The sequence below is a fragment of the Poecilia mexicana genome, unplaced genomic scaffold (assembly GCF_051168715.1).
Source record: "Poecilia mexicana isolate PSO_F unplaced genomic scaffold, ASM5116871v1 scaffold_2, whole genome shotgun sequence".
Taxonomy (NCBI): domain Eukaryota; kingdom Metazoa; phylum Chordata; class Actinopteri; order Cyprinodontiformes; family Poeciliidae; genus Poecilia; species Poecilia mexicana.
Window position 1 is genome coordinate 25215465 of NW_028263371.1, and position 12585 is coordinate 25228049.

General features: G+C 36.5%; 1 long non-coding RNA gene across 1 annotated transcript; it reads left to right on the forward strand.

The window, feature by feature from the left end:
- Positions 1 to 1161, forward strand: LOC148160729 (uncharacterized). Its single transcript, XR_015765487.1, has 2 exons — positions 1 to 386; positions 624 to 1161. It is a non-coding gene; the product is annotated as an uncharacterized LOC148160729 (long non-coding RNA).
- The last annotated feature ends 11424 nt before the right edge of the window (positions 1162 to 12585 follow it).

Sequence of the window (12585 nt, forward strand, 5' to 3'; positions counted from 1 at the left end):
ACAATAGAGCTTTGGAGCGTGACGTCACTGCTCTAGTCGGAGGGGTATCAGCGCCATCTTAGGGGTCCATAGACAACAGTCTCGCAGTATAAAAAAAAACAGTCTCGCAGATTTTTTCAATCCAAGTTACTTAAAATAATTTAGCTATGGTACGAACTTGCTACGTTATTGTCTGTAATGTCCGATCACACGACTGAAACGGTAAAAGGATATAAGACGGACTTTGGTTTCACTATTATCCTGCTTGGAAACAACGTGAGGAGGCTAAGCTATCGGTGCTAACGAAAAGAAGACGAATGTCCTGGTATCAGCGGTGACACGTCTTGATATCACGTTCTCCAAAATCCCCAGATACCTACAAGTTTCCTCCAGACATTTCCTTTCTGGTGAGTGTCTAAATTTGCTTTGTTGGTTTTGTGTCATAATGTTGTTCTATGATTTTGTCCGAGTGTTCTTACGTTCAGTTTCTGTTGTTTAGCTCGGGCTAATATTGTTTATGTAGCATAGTCCGAGTTTTGTCAGTGGACATCGAGGTTATTACATTATTGTGAAGTAAACTATTTTACTAGTGTTATCAAATTTACAGCTTTAATAGCGATGTGTTCTGATATGTCCTCTTAAAGGCAAACCGACGTATGAAATGGATGAGCTCAATCCTGACTGGGGTCCAGCGCTGAATGTGGGTCACTGAGGTAAACGCCACAACATCGGACCGACATGCGCGTCAATTACAGAGGCGATACAGCAAAACCATCAACAGGTTACTGAGACTGATTTCATTATTTACCCCAGAAGAGATAAATAATGAAAACACAGTAGCAGAGGCAACAGAAGAGGAGCAAGTTGGAGAGGCTGAGGAGGAAGGAACCCCAGGAGAGGAGCTCAGCAAGGCTGCAGACTCTGAAGAGGAACAGGAACCATTTGTGTTGAAATATGTGTACAGTTGGAAGTGGCTGTTCTCTCATTTAATAATTTAATGTATTAAACATTCATGAATCGTTTGATTCAAGCACTTCAAGTTGCATGTAAACGTGAAGAAAAGAATCACATTTTAAGTAACAATTTGATATTTAAATATTCAGGTAATAAACATACATGTAATGAGATTATATTTTTAAATAAATATTTTATGTGATTAAAGTAAACAATTATATAATCAGACATCTGTCAAGACACTGGGTTTTTGGGTTTGTTTTGCTTTTCATTTTATTAACTTTGTGTTTCAATTCACTTAAGTGGTTCATGGTATTTAGTGTAGTTAGAATAATATTATTGCTTTTCCTTGTTTGTCTGAGTCCATGTCAAGCCTTCTTTAATGACTATTCTATTTTATCCTTCTAGTTATTTCTTATTTCAGCCTCCCTGCAGGGTTTCTAGTAATGTTTATTTCTTAATTTGATCACCATAGGTTCAGTTATTGTTCCATGTCTGAGTCTGTATCTTTCTGTGTCATTCTAGTTGGGTTATTTCTTTGTTTAGATCTTCTAGTTTCTCTTGCTCTGTGTTCCTTAGTTCTTATTGTTAGATCAGCCTTGTTTCTACATCCACATAAAGTAAGTCCACTGCCTGCTGCATTTGTGTCCACCGCCACATCATGACACAAACCAGATGAAAGAGCCCATCTTTAAACTTTAAACAATAAAGGTGACAAATTTTATGAAATAGACCACACTTTGATAAATATTTGTTGTATTTAACATATTTCAGGTAAGTGAACATGTAATGACATAGATCCTGGCCTAGAATTTTATGCAATTGAACATTACGGGTAACAAGTGATGATCATCTGAGGTAATACATTTTATGAATTTTCTTTTTTTTTAAAAATATAATTCTGGTTAAAAAAGGGGTCAAAATGGAATAAAAATATGCCTAATCTATAGTTTAATAGAATAATTGTACACAGATTTTGAGTTAATAGGTTACATGACCTACAAGCTAAGAAAAATAAAACATTTTGACTGCAGAAATAGCTAAAAAATATATAAAAGGTGTTCAAATGTAATAAAGGTGAGTGTGCCTCATCTATACAATCTAGTAGAACAATTTCAAGCAGATTGAGTTAATGGGACACAATTTGGAAGCTACTGAAGAAAACATTTAATATTAAAATTATTGAATATGACTTAAAATTTTAATAGAAGATAGTGTGCCTCGTGTAATAGCATGAATGTCCACTTTTTGGTATCAGTTGGTCACAAGACAAAGCATTTATGCACAGGAGTGTTCGGAAATTGACAGCAGCAATGTGAAACTCCGAGCGCTTGTGGAGAGACTTAAGAACAGCTGGCCGAAATTAGCGTTCATAAATCGGATCAACCTTGAGCTGAACGTCTCTTACTCCGTGGAGCTCGGTTTATCCAGTATCCAACTTGAAAACAACTTTACTGCGGTTGGTAACACAATGAAAACACCGGTGTTCTGAATAGTTTGTTTTGGTCTGTGGACCCCAGACATGGCGCCGAGCGACGAAAACGTCATATCCTGTGACGTCAACTCCAAAGCTCTATTGGGAGGCTAAGAGTTTATTTACTGAAGTTGGATGTAAAGTCGTGTGTTTGGTTTGTGGGCAGCAGATCGCCCACAAACCAGAATCGGCATTATCAGAAGAAACTCGGGGAGAAATAGAAAAACTTGACAGATGAAGCTTTGTTAGCTAAACTGCGAACCCAGCAAGGCTTTTTTTTTTTTTTTTTTTTTTTTTTTACAAAGCTCCACGCATCCAGAAAAGCAGCAACCAAGACCAGCTTTGTAATGTCCCACAAAATAGCCGAAAACAGCGAGCCATTCTCGGAGGGGGACTTTGTGAACCAGTGCTCTGTAAACTCCGCAGCGCTAATATGCCCTGAAAAAAAGCCGCAGTCGAGCAAGTCCCGCTGTTGAGGCGGACCGAGACGAGGAGGACCGAGGACATCGAGGGGAACCTGGAGCTGCAGCTGCAACGTGAAGCGCCAAGTTTTGACTTTTTCTGCTTGGCTTTGGACGAGAGCTGTGATGTCCGCGACACAGTCCAGATACTCCAACACATTCTCACTCCCAACTCGTCACATATTGACGCTTGGGCAGGTACCCTCGGCGTCACATGTTGACGCCGAGGGTACCCCCTCCGCGTCAATATGTGACGAGTTGGGAGTGAGAATGTGTTGGACTAAACCTGTAGTTTATATATATATATATGACTAAACCTGATGTGTGTGTATATATATATTCCAGATCTGATCAGTAAATACCAAAAGAAGTCCTTTTTTTAAGTACCGGATGTTGCTAGCTACATTTCCTTAAATGAACTTTATTTCAACCACTGTTCAACTACAGGGTTATCCTTGTTCTCGAGTTTTGCCATTGAAGTTTTCTAAAGCTGGCATATTATGAAACTGCTTCCAGTTGTGTAATTTTATTTTTGAAACACATGCAGTTGGGCCTCTGAATGTAAGATTTCTTTATTATGTATGTTATGTATAAGTTGCTACATTCATTCAGCAGCAGAGTTAAAGATGCAGTATGTAACTTTGATAAAACAAAATATCTTTATAAAAGTTATATAGTTTTTTTTTTACATATTTAAGTCACTATGTTGTGACAGTATGTTATGAGACCGACAAGCTGTGAAAATATTGAGTTCCTCTGCCTTTTCTCCATGTTCCCAGTGCTAACTAGATAAATACACTGCTTGGTCAAAAACAATCCATCTGATCCAGCAAAAGGGTCTTAGAACTGACAAAAGCCAGTCGGGTTTTTGTGCACGTATTTCAGTGCGGTTTGTATTTCTGCAGATGGCAGTAGTAGCTCAGGAAGGAAGTGAAGGAGATCAATCCTTTTTTTTTTCAACCAATTATCTGTCTCATATTGTCACAACTTTGTGACAGATATAGATTTATTTAAGAAAGTTATATAATGTAGCTTTAATCTGTATATGAGAGAGAAAGGAGAGAAATGATTGGCTTTTTTTCAGTTTTACTCATTTGCACATGGTTTTGAAATAGCACATTTAAAAACAACATAAATATATGTACTGTTCATGAAAGGCAGAGAAAATACTATTTTGATTGACTTTGATTAATTGTTTTAAATTCTGTGATTACTACACAGAAGTACTAAATAAAGAAGTGTATGTTTATTCCAGTTCTGTGTGTTAAATATCTAGGTGTTTTTACGTGAATGTGGGTCTTTTAGATTAATTTTAGTGATTTTGATCATGTTTCACATTTTATTGTCACATACTGGCGCTGGTCTTGGTCTTGACTTGGTCTCAATACACTGGTTTTGGTCTTGTCTTGTTGGAGCCGAAATCCTATCTAAGGAGTTGTTTTTTTTTCATAAGGATCTTCTGTTCAAACTGACTTGACTCCTTTCCTTCTATGTACGTGCAGTTCATGGTATTCACTAATGGAACCAAAGCATGACTTGGGAAGTGTCATGATCGTGTTTCTGTGTATTTGTTTTTTGTGTTCAGTTTGCTCCCTGTGTCTGTCTCTGTGTCTTCCCCGTTGATTGTTTCCCAGGTGTGTCTCATCCCCTTGATTACCCCGTGTGTATTTAAACCCACCTGTTGTCCTCGTCTCTTGTCGGATCCTCGTCGTGTGATGCCTGTTTCTTTGTGCTGTTCTCCGTTGTTCTGTGTTTTGGATTATCATTAAACTCATAATGTTTCACCTACATCCTGGGTCTGCCAGCGTCCTCATCCTCACCACAACCCACCGTTTATGACAGGAAGAATGCTGTTTGTACAAGATAAGATCAACAATTTGAGATAAATTGTTCTAGCCAGCAATTCTGAAATGGAGCAGATGTTGAGTTCGTGAGGTCCAAAGTATTTTAAAGGTCGTTCAATACACACTCAGTAAAAAGCGTGCCAGGATCTTTCGGGAAAACAACAGTAGCACGCCATTGGTTGAAACTTTCCAACACACACTGGTGAAGATGGAAATGTTTAAGAGGACAATGTCTTAGAAGGACGAAGAGATTTTTTGTGATGAGACTATGAAGATTTTTGAGTACTGAACTGATGAAACTGTAATGAGGAATCCGTGGTAGTGTAATAAATTTCCGGCTCGTCTACAGCCTAGCAGCAAGAACTACGTCTCCGTGCGTTATTTCTTTTACTTATATATTTAAGAGTATAGCCACCTTTCAAATCCTCATTAGTCTCGGGTTAGGTGGTCTTGACCACAACACTGATGGTAAGACCTTTCGAGCAATAATTAATACAGAAACTGTATGGCAAGAATAAACAGACACTATTTCCAGATAAAAGGTAAAATAATATTGTTGAAGTGCCATGGGTTTATTGAGACCACATCTAGTACTGAGAATAAATATATCTTACAGACCATAACAGTAAATAACTTATCACTTATTTATGTTTTTAATTAGATTTGATATATTTCTTCAATATTATTTTTCATGTCAGTGTTAATGTCATGAGGCTGACGACTCCATGACACTTTCAATTTGACTCATTAGGATTTGATTAAGAACCAGATTTGTTCTTTGTAATTTCTGTCCAGTAAAACTATTAATCTATAATCAATAGACACGTCTATATAAAGATATAATCAATGTTTCTGTCTCATATTTGTACGGCATTAAAAGGACCTGGAACTTTTGTTTTTCCACTGAAAGCTCTGGTTTGCACAATAAATGCCATGTGGGTGAAATTTTATGGATGATACTCTGATGTCCCATTCTCCTGAAGGCAGCACAGAGCTGCACCACCAGAAACCTACATGAAGAGCTATGATTAATGTAGTTACAGTTCTATCCATGTTTTAATGTTGCAGAGCTCAGTCGTTTTGCAAATAGATCAAAGTTTAAACTGGCATTGACCGTATCTGGTCATTTTGTAGAATATTTAATAACTAGGAAATGGCAAAGAATAAGAATATTTTTTCCACTCTGATTGGCTGCTGTTAGGCCTACCAATTTTAAGTTGAATGTTCACTGCATTTTTCATAGACACCTGTGAAAATAATTTCTATTCCCATGGCTTTTTTGTTCTCTGGGAAATTATTTATCATGATAAATACAGAAACTAGCATAAAAATCAAAACATCTACAATAGTGACAGTAATATTAATAATAAAATAATAGTCAGTACAAATTCTTTGGTGGGGGGCGGTGAGGGACCTGGATAAGGGCTAGGGGGGCGCTGGCCCAAAAAAGGTTGAGAAACACTGATTTAGACCAAAACTCTCTAATATATTAAACAGCTTTTTTGCCCCTCGGTCTTGGGGGTTGACAATATGAATTATGAAATCACTGACAATTATTAAACAATCATAATCAATGCATATGAGAGATAGAAGCTCATTAAAGTCAGCAAAGAAATCTTCCACATATGTTGGAGTTTTGTGTAAAGTTAGTGTCAAAGTTCGTCTGTGGCCTTTTACCTCGATTCCAAGATATTCAAAAGACCCAAAGAGATTTTACTACAGTTCATGGTATTCTTAAATATTGAAGCCACGCCTCCTCCTTTTTTTGTTTTCTATTCTCACTTAAAAAATTGTATGTAGGAGGCGCTGATTCAATTAGTACGATTGCTTCATTATTGTCATTCAGCCATGTTTCTGTCAGAAATAAAACATCAATATTACGCTCGGTGATGAAATCATTAATTAATAGAGCTTTAGCACAGAGAGATCTGGTGTTTAAAAGACCCAGTTAAAGTGACTTGGAGGCTGAAAGTTCTTCAGACTGAGGTTCTTTTAGGCAGGGAATCAGTCTGAGGTTTGAATTGAGACCGCTGTTTTTTGTATTTCTATTTTTTGTAACTTTTGTTGTCGTGATCCGGACAGGTAATGTACGGTGTCGGGGGGCCAGACACACTCTGGAGGAAGAAGGGTGTAAAGATAATATCTGGACCCCGGTCTCAGACCTCAGAGATGCAGAGTGCTGGATCCTCAGGGAGGTCAGAGGCAGGTGGCTTAGATGAAGTGAGGTCTGCTATGTTAACGCTAGGGAGATTCGTGCCGAGGCGAACCTGTTGATCCATTCCATCTGTAAATCTGAGAAACTCTGGTCCGGAAGACATTTCTTCATAGGTATCCTGTGAGTGAGTGTAGGAGCAGAGAGGAAGGGGGGATGGAGGAGGGGAACCAGTCATTCTGTCCCCAGTCGATGTTTTATCAGTTTGTTTTGGGACACTTTGCTCTTGATAAGCAGAGACTTCCATCCTAGTCAGACATCCTTGAGCCTGTTCTTCTGAAGCGATGATCACATTGTTGTTCTTGTTGATAAAATGAAAAATGTTTGCAGCGAGCAGCCTTATTCCATGTTTGTTAAGATTGTGTCCGCCTCTTCCAAAGAGGTGAAAGCGCTGCCAATAGATCCAGAGGTTATCGATGAAGGTCACTGAGCTGGCAGAGCAGGTTTTAATCAGCCATTTGTTTATCATGTCCAACCTGGAAATGTTTTTCGGCGATGGAATTGGACCACTGAGAAATAACTTCATTTTTAATTTTCCCAAAGTGTCCAGAAGAATATTAAAGTCCTTTTTCAGAATCTCCGATTTTTGCTTTGCCAGATCGTTGGCTCCAACATGCACAACTAAAGTCTCCATGTTTGGCTGATCAGTGGTTAGAGAGAGCACTTTGAGTCAAATCTGATACCGTGTCACCAAGAAAGAAACCACTCTCGTTTTCTTGGGATTGCAAAAGTGACTGTTTCCATTTATTGTCTCATCTTCAACAATAAGCACTCTTGGCATACCTTTTTAAACAATGGTTTAGCCTCATTGTTGATGTTTGAAGGTGAGGTTTCACTCAGAGGCTCAGGCTGGAGTGCAGAAAATCAAGTTCTGGTTCGGTTCTGAGCATCTGGTTCAGTTGATCCAGAAGGTTCTGGACTGATCCAGAAACCAGAACAACTGGACTCCAGTCCCGCCTGAAACAGAACATTCTCCTTCTAAATCCAGACTGGATTTCTTTGGACCTGAGCTCCTTAGGAACAAACTGACAGAAACATGAAGAGGTGAGAAAAAGTAAGGTAAGGTAAAGTAATTGTATTTATAAAGAACATTTTCATCAACAAGGCAAAACAAAGTGTTTTACATGAATCAAAAGGAAATACAAACAAAATAGTATTTGCACCCTTACAGATATATGAAATACTTCAGATGATGATTAATTTATTCCAGACAGACATTTCACCAACAAAAAATAATAAAAATAAAACTTTCATATTTTCTAAGTGTAGATACAATACCACATAACCAAATATACGTCCTCAAATAGATGCAAATACACCATTTGTTCGGTGACTGTGAGTCTGAAATGGAGTTTGATGAAGTTTGACTTATATAATTCTTTCCCTTTTCCATCCTATAATTCATAAAATAAATAATCTCCCCATTTCTCCTATGCCTTCTAAGTCAGATGAATATAATACATCTATACACATACACACACTACCTGCATGTACACATACATAATATATACATGTACATAAAAACATATGTATAAATACACACACACACACACATGCACCAACTTACACACAATTAAAAAATTCAAAAATACTTTATTCATCTCAAATCATCCACAATGCTTTAATTCCCAACCAAATTTATCATCCCTGTTCCTTTTAATAATAACCATTTTGAAGCTTTTCTTAACAAATTTCATGCTTGGACTTTGCTTCAACTGTTTGGTGATTTTACTCCAGATCTTCACACCAATGAGTGAGATGCTCATTCTTTTCATGGGTGTTCAAACATTTCAAGTTCTGAAGTTGAGGTTTTTTCCACAGTCTTATCCCCCCACTCTACCAGTAAACAATTTTTGAATGTTTTCTGGTTAGTTTTTTTTCTAGCTTTGTACTTAAACTGTGCAGTTTGAAACTTTACTAAATTTGGGAATTTAAGGAGGTAAGAATCAAATAAATTGTTGGAATTGCAATAAAAATCAACTTGTGAACTTCTCAGACGGCTCTTTTCTGTAATGTGCAAAATGGCTCAAGTGAAGTTTTGTAGGTGTTGCAGTGTAACAAGGTGGCCTTTTGCAGCTGGATTTTTACAGTGAGGATGAACAGCTGAGGCAGAGCAGATGGAAACAACAGTGGCTTATTCTTCACACAGCATCAACAATAATCATTTCACAGGTGAAATAGTCCCAGCTGTGACTGACCAAAGCACCTCCAATTCACAGGGGAATCTCAGTTCACCAATAAAATACCTTTTACTAAATACAAACATTTCCATTTACTTTTTATAAATATTTTATGTTTTATCTTACACCACAAGGAAACACCACAAAAAACCATAAACAATTATCCCTCCCCCCCACTTTTCAATGGCCTCTCCCGGAACCTATAAATGGTGTCTGGACTCTCAGGGTAGTATTTGCCCAAACACCCTGGAGAGAACATAGAAAAGACAGGTGAGTCACTCTATATTAGCACTCCACACTTAACAGATTATGCACAAACATTTGCTCAGTTTTACCCAGCAGTAGCTCCTTGCTCTGAGTAACAATGATCCTCCATTCACAGGCAACCACCTCACTTCTCAATGAGGAGCAGCTGTGCAGGGCCCAGAACAAAAGGCTACATGCTAATCACTAAAAATACTCAATAAATACAATTAAAACTTCTCGTGTGCAAATTATTTATGTGCAAATCTCTGCTTCAAGTGCAGTGCTTTTAAAGTGCTATACAGTGACTTCAGTAAAAATAGTCCCTGTAATGAAGATCTCTTCATTACACACAGTAACTTGCATATAGCAAAATAAGTGAACAGTAGATAATATGATGCACAGAGGAATTCAGGAATTTTCTGGCATTAGCAAGAACTGGAATATGAAGTTCTATCTATTTAGTATGAGGTTTCCAGCAAATCTTATCAATCAAAACTCCCAAAAACCTAATTTCAGTAGTGCTCTCCATATTCACATTATCTATTATTTGTAAGTCACTATCCTCTTCACAATTTCCAAATAACATAAACTTGGTTTTATCTAAATGTAGAGATTATTTATTATCAAACCACTTTTTCAATTTGCATAACTCTCAGATTCAGATTTATTCAAGCCCAAATGAGTTTTGTTGAGGGCTGCTGTACATTTTCACCTGTACAAAAAATGTTTGCGTCATCTGAACATAAAACAAAATTAAGTATTTTTGAAACCTTGCATATATAATTTATGTATAAAATAAACAACTTTGGTCCCAATACTGAGCCCTGGGGAACACCACAAACGATGTTCAAGCATGAGGACTGGAGATCACTCATTTGTATAAATTGTTGCCTGTTACTGAGAAAACTTTTCATCCATTGCAAAACTCCTCCTCTTAAACCATAGCACTCAAGTTTTTTGGTGAGTATTTTATGATCAATTATATCAAATGCTTTTTTTTAAGTCAATAAATACCCTAACAGCCGGTTTCTTTTTATCTAATGAACTGGTAGTCTCTTCTATTAATTGAACTGCCATCGCTGTGGATCTTTGTGACCTAAATCCATACCGACTCAGCGAGTAGTTGGTGTTTACTAACCAATCTATCCAATCTCACAACAAATATTTTTTCCAAAATTTTGGAGAATTGTGGAAGTAATGAAACGGGCCTGTAATTTGTGAAATGACGTCTATTCCCAGATTTATATAGTGGGATGACTTTTGCAATTTTCATTTTATGTGGAAATATACCAGTTTGAATTGACAGATTACAGATGTACATTAGTGGCTGCATAATTTCCATAATCACCTTCTTTATTATTACCATGTGAAAACCATTACAGTCAGCTGACCTTTTACTTTTACATTTGTTTAATACATCTATAACTTCTTTCCCTTCCACTGGTGTGAGAAACATGGAGTCTGGATTTCTACTAATATGCCATTTAGTGTTTCATAAACTGTGGGCTCTGGGATTTCTTGTAGCCCCCATATTTACAAAATATTGATCAAAATTATGAGCTATCTCTTCTAGTCTCTGTATAGTTTGTTCTTTTTTTACAGACATTTTCTAGTCCCTTTGTAATCCATGGAGTTTCTGAATATACATATGAATAAACTGTTTGTTGGGAGAGTTTTGTCAGATGATTTAAAAATATTCATAATGTATCATGTATTTTACCCATGTCATTTTCTTTCAATGTTGACTCACAGTTTTGTTTAGATAATTAATCTTTAAATGCTTTTAATCTTTTAAAACTTGGATTACTCTTACCTTTCATGTAGTTATCACAAACAAAAACAGGTAAATGATCACTAATATTAACTAATAATCCACTGAAACCTTATGTATTATATTTATATTATCTATTAATGTTGCACTGGTAGATCTGATTCTGTTAGGTCTTGTAATTTGAGAGAAAAGCTTCAGACTGCATATTTTATTAAACTCTTCAGGTGATTTGTGATTGCTTGCATGAAGCAGATCCATATTAAAATCCCCACAGATAAAAAAAGATCCAGAAAACCCAGATCACCAAACTGATTTTTATATTCGATGAAGAAAACCTGATTAAGAACAAAAAACTGTTTTCAAAGGATTATATTCATTAAAGGAAAAAATCTCCAAACCAACCATGTGAGAAAAAAATAAGTCACACCCCTTTTTAAATCATGAACTAATTTTGCTCAAACCACTTTTTTTTTTTTTTTTTAGAAGTCTGAGCTAAATTTCCCAGTAAACTCAGATCTGATTATTACCTGAACTGCAGATTTAATAAATCATTGTAATAAAACCTCTGACAGATGAAAGATCTCAGAAAGCAACACATCATCTAAACACTGAAAACCAGCAGAGAAACAAAGTCTCTGACATCCATCAGTCTGAAAAAGATCAACAGACATACAATAATATTTGTAAGTGTACAGCTTTAATAAGACTGTGGATAACAGTGCATAAATGCGTTCCTCAACATTCACATATATATAAACAGTTTCTCAAATTTATGCATTTCAAACTGCACAAGTAGTAATGAACTACGGATACAAATAAACAAATACATGAATTGGATCAGCTAGTCTGTGATTTTGACTTTGAGACTTTCTGACCACACGGGATTGAAAAGTTAGATGATGCGTTCAAGGCTGGTGAAAAGCTGGGATATCTGAGCATTAATCAGATTCAATGGAAATAATGTATTTATTTTATATTTTCGACTTGGTTCAGCAACCCAAAACCACTATAATAAAACATGCACCAATATTAAAGCTACTAAATTTTGAGAAAATTTGTTTTGTAGGCTGCACTGTCGAAATATACCAATGTAAATGCAAATGTTTTTCTTTTTCTGGAAAAACAAAAACTCCCTGAAAACTAAGAAGAGCAGCAGCGCCATTTTGTGGCAGCGGCTTAGCCTCCATCATGGAACAGAGAGCAGTGAACACAAATTGGTTCATCTTCTGCAGTGAGATCTTAATGTGCAAATAGAAACAATCTGATGTCTGTTGAAATGTACAGAACCACTTTGCATACAGAAAAGGAAAAAAATACTCATAATTACAAGATAATTATGAGATAAGATGTCAGTTACGAAATAGGATCAAGATGAATATATTTTACTGGAAATTGACTTTCAAAGTCAGAGTTGAGACAGAAAAAATGAAAAAAACTGAAAAAATGAAAAGCAAATGAATCAAA